Source organism: Solanum tuberosum, unplaced genomic scaffold (genome assembly GCF_000226075.1).
Source record: "Solanum tuberosum cultivar DM 1-3 516 R44 unplaced genomic scaffold, SolTub_3.0 scf00117, whole genome shotgun sequence".
NCBI lineage: Eukaryota > Viridiplantae > Streptophyta > Magnoliopsida > Solanales > Solanaceae > Solanum > Solanum tuberosum.
The window spans coordinates 1,476,654-1,481,060 of NW_006239041.1; the positions used below are offsets into that span (position 1 = coordinate 1,476,654).

General features: G+C 35.4%; 1 non-coding gene across 1 annotated transcript; it reads left to right on the forward strand.

The window, feature by feature from the left end:
* Positions 1-1,516: 1,516 nt before the first annotated feature.
* MIR8005A (microRNA MIR8005a) lies at positions 1,517-1,643 on the forward strand. Its single transcript, NR_130374.1, has one exon. It is a non-coding gene; the product is annotated as a microRNA MIR8005a (primary transcript).
* Positions 1,644-4,407: the final 2,764 nt, after the last annotated feature.

The following is a 4,407-nucleotide window of genomic DNA, read 5'->3' on the forward strand; positions in this document are numbered from 1 at the left end:
TTTAGGATTTGGGGTTTAGGTTTTAGGGTTTAGGAATTAGGGTTTAGGGTTTAGGGATTAGGGCTTAGGGTTAAGGGTTTTGGGTTTTTGCTTAAGTGTTTAGGGTTTAGGGCTTGGGGTTTGGGGCTTGGGGTTTGGGGCTTGGGTTTGGGGTATAAGGTTTTAGGCTTTAAGGTTTGTTGTTTAGGTTTAGGGTTTAGGGTTTAGGGTTTTAGGGCTTAGGGTTTAGGGTTTAGGGTTTGGGGTATGTGGTTTAGGGTTGAGGGTGTAGGGTTTAGGGTTTGGGGTTTGGGGTAAAAGGTTTAGGGTATAGAGTTTATGGTTTATGGTTTAGGGATTAATGTTTAGGGGGTAAATGGTTTAGGGTTTCAAATTTTGAGTTTAGGGTTTAGGATTTCAAGTTTTAAGTTTAGGGTTTAGAGTTTAGGGTTTAGGGTTTAGGATTTAGGGTTTAGGGTTTAGGATTTTAGGTTTTGGGTTTAGGGTGTAGGGTTTATGGTTTGCGGTTTAGGGTTTGGGTTTGGGGTTAAGGGTATTGGGTCAAGGGCTTAAGGTTTAGAGTTTAGAGTTTAGAGTTTAGGGTATAGGGTTTAGGGTTTGGGTTTGGTGTTTAGGGTTTAGGGTTTTGTATTTTGAATTTAGGGTTTAGGGTTTATGATGTAGGTTTATAGTTTAAGGTTTAGGGTTTAGGGTTTGGTGTTTGGGTTTAAGGTTAAGGGCTTAGTGTTTAGAGTTTTTGGTTTAGGGTTTAGGGTTTAAGGTTCAGGGTTTAGGATTTAGGGTTTAGGGTTTTGAATTTTTGCTTAAGGGTTTAGGCTTTAGGGTTTGGGGTTTAGGGTTTAGGGTTTAGGGTTTAGGGCTTTGGATTTAGTGTTAAGGGTTTTAGATTTTTTTCTTAAGGGTTTATAATTTAGGATTGGGGTTTATAGGGTTTAGGGTTTAGGGTTTAGGGTTTAGGGTTTTGGGTTTTGGGTTTAGGGTTTGGGGTATGTGATTTATGGTTTAGTGTATGGGATCAAGGGTTTGGGGTTTAGGGTTTAGAGGTTGGAGTTTTAGGTTTCGGGTTTGGTATTTAGGATTTAGGGTTTAAGGATTTGGGTATAGGGTTTATGGTTTTTTTGTTTAGGGTTTAGGGTTTTTGGTTAAGTGTTTAGGGTTTAATATTTAGAGTAAGGGTTTAGGGTTTTGAGTTTTGAGTTTAGGGTTTAGGGTTTTAGATTTAAGTTTTAGAGTTTAAGAGTTAAGGATTAGGGGTTAGGGTTTTGGGTTTTGAGTTTAGAGTTTGGGGTTTAGGGTTTAGGGTTAGGGTCTAGGGTTTAGTGTTTAGGGTTTATGATTAAGGGTTTAGGATTTGGGTTTTTTGGTTAAAGTTTAGGTTTTAGAGTTTAAGGTTTAGGGTTTAGGGTTTGGGGTATGGGATATAGGTTAAGGGTTTAGGGTTTGGGGTTTGTAGTTTAGTGTTTAGGATTTGGGGTTTAGTGTTAAGGATTTAGTGTTTAGTGTTTAGGGTTTAAGGTTTAGAGTTTAAGGTTTAGAGTTTAAGGTTTGGGGTTTAGGGTTTAGGGTTAAGAGTATCATGGTTAGGGTTTAGGGTTTAGGGGTTAGGATATAGGGTTTAGGATTTAGGGTTTAGAGTTTAGGGTTTAGTGTTTAGGGAATAGGGTATAGGATTTAGGGTAAGTGTTTAAGGTTTAGGGTTTGGGGCTAAGGGTATCAGGTTTAGGTTTTAGGGTTTAGGGGTTAGGGATTAGGGTTTAGGGTTTAGGTTGTAGGATTTAGGGATTAAAAAATCTTCTAAATGTCCATATTCAGTTCTTCTTCTTCTTCTTCTAAACTCATTTTTCGTCCATTCTTTTACTATTTTATAACTAATTAACATAATGAATTACTTGTTTACTAGTTTTAATAATCAAATTATCCAATCAAAGTCTTACAAGAGATGAACTTCTTTGTAGCTTAATTTTTTTGATGTGTTCAAATTCACTTCTTCTTCTTCCAAACTTATTTTTTTTATTCCTCAATTATTTAAATTTTAGTTAACATCTTTATTTAATTTTTAGCTAGTTTCTTATCTGCAAATCAGTTCGTTGATCCTTCAAATTAAGTAACATCATGTAATTCTTCTACTTTTGTTACTTAGTTTGTTTTGAGTCCTAATCTTTTAGTACTTGTCTCATCATAGTTTGTTGATAACCTTCTTGATTCATGTCCATTAGCTTTTTTTCAGGTCATCGTTCTTCAAGAGTCAAAAGAATCCACTCCATCACAAAGAATACGTTACCTTGAGTTGGTTGGCAAAGCTAGTTCACTGTCAATTTTTAGACGACGCCATAGAAGAGTGATGTGAATAATTTTTCTACTGACTTGTTTGTTTAGATTTATAGGTCCGAGGGAGGGATCATTTTCACTTTTCTATCTAGATTGATGTTCTATGAGCACACATGAGTTGTTTGATTCAATACAAGGAAATATTGTAAAGGTTATTCAATTAGTCACTTAGATGACACCCGATGAATTAGAAAGACTATTGAAGAGCACTACTTGTCGTGATGAAGAACTTAAGGAGTTGGACAACTAAGGTGAAGAAACTTCATGTTTTGAGCTACAAGGTAACAATTCTTATTCTTGCACTTCCTTAAGCTTGGAAATTCATTGTGTGGCTAGTAGCCAATTGAGTATAAGTGATAGCTTGGTTTCATGTGAGCTTAACGATTCTCTGCCACATAGTGATAATGTATTTGTTGAGAGTGTTTAGAGTTTAGGTATTAAAGTTTTTTCCAAGTGTCCAAATTCATTTCTTCTTCTGAACTCTTTTATTTCAGCCTCAAAATTTGGCTAAGTATGGGAATGTTTTGGGTTTAAAAATTTTTCTCTATGTCCAAATTCAATTCATCTTCTTCAAAACTCAATGTTCGTCCATTCCTTAACTATTTTATAACTAATTAACATCATTAATTACTTGTTAACTAATTTTAATCATCAAATTATCTAATCAAAGTCTTACAAGAAATGAACTTCTTTGAGGCTTAAATTTTTTGTAAGTGTCCAAATTCACTTCTTCTTATTCCACTCTTATTTTTCTTTATTCCTCAACAATTTAACTTTTAATTAACATCTTTAATTACTTTTTAAGTAGTTTCTAATCATCAAATTAGTTCGTTTATCCTTCAAATTAAGTAACAACACGTAATTCCTCTACTTTTGTTACTTAGTTTTATTTTAGTCCGAATCTTTTTGTACTTCTCTCATCTTAGTTTGTTGATAACCTTCTTGATTCAAGTCCATTAGCTTTTTTTCGGGTAATCCTTCTTCAAGAGTCAAAAGAATCCGCTCCATCACAAAGAATAGGTGACCTTGAGTTGGTTGGCAAAGCTAGTTCAATATCAATTTTGTGGCTAGCAGCCAATTGAGTATACGTGATAGCTTGGTTTCATGTGAGCTTAACGATTCTCTGCCAGATAGTGGTAATGTATTTGGTGAGAGTGTCCATTCACTAGTTTATCCTATTGATGACCGAGTAGATTCTTCTTGTATAATTAATTTGTGTCCACCTAGTGTTGAATCTTGTAGCTTGAGTTACATTAAATTGTCATGTAGTTATTTTCCATGTTTTTATAATGTACATATTGAGAATGTGGATACAATAGTTGAGGGTTGAGGGTTTAGGGTTTATGGTTAGGGTTCCATGTTTAGGGTTTAGGGTTTATAGTTTAAGATTTAGAGTTTAGGGTTTAGGGTTTAGAGTTTAGGGTGTAGGGTTTAGGGTTTAGGAGTTAACATTTAGGGCTTAACATTTAGGGTTTAGGGTTTAGAGTTTAGGGTTTAGGGTTTAGGGTTTAGAGTTTAGGATTTAGGGTCTAGGGATTAGGGTTTAGGGTTTATGGTTTAGGGTTTATGGTTTATGTTTTAGGTTTTATGGTTTAGAGTTTTGGGCTTAGGGTATAGGGTTTATGGTTTATGGTTTAGGGTTTAGGGTTTCGTCTTTAGGGGTTAGGGTTTTGGGTTTCAAATTTTGAGTTTAGGGTTTAGGGTTTCAGATTTAGTGTAACAGCCCGTATTATGCGTATGCTTGTTCTATTGTTGTGATACTTGACATAGCCTTATAGTATAGGTGAGGGACCATGTTTCTTATATGATTAGCGTTGGTTTAAACTAGCTCGGAAGGTGAGGTGATGCCTTGCGGTGCATCACCTACTTTGACTTATTGACCAGTCCAAAGAACCAAGTAGGTGCATCACTTACTTGAGCTATATGCATCAAGTTAATAGGGCCAAGGTTTATGGATCAGAATAGGGCCTATACTAATGGACTCACTTGAGGCCTAAATTAAGTGAAATAAAAGGAAAATGAAATTAAAGCCCAGCAACCAAATCTGCCAAGGCCCAATATATTTAAGCCCAAGTGAAA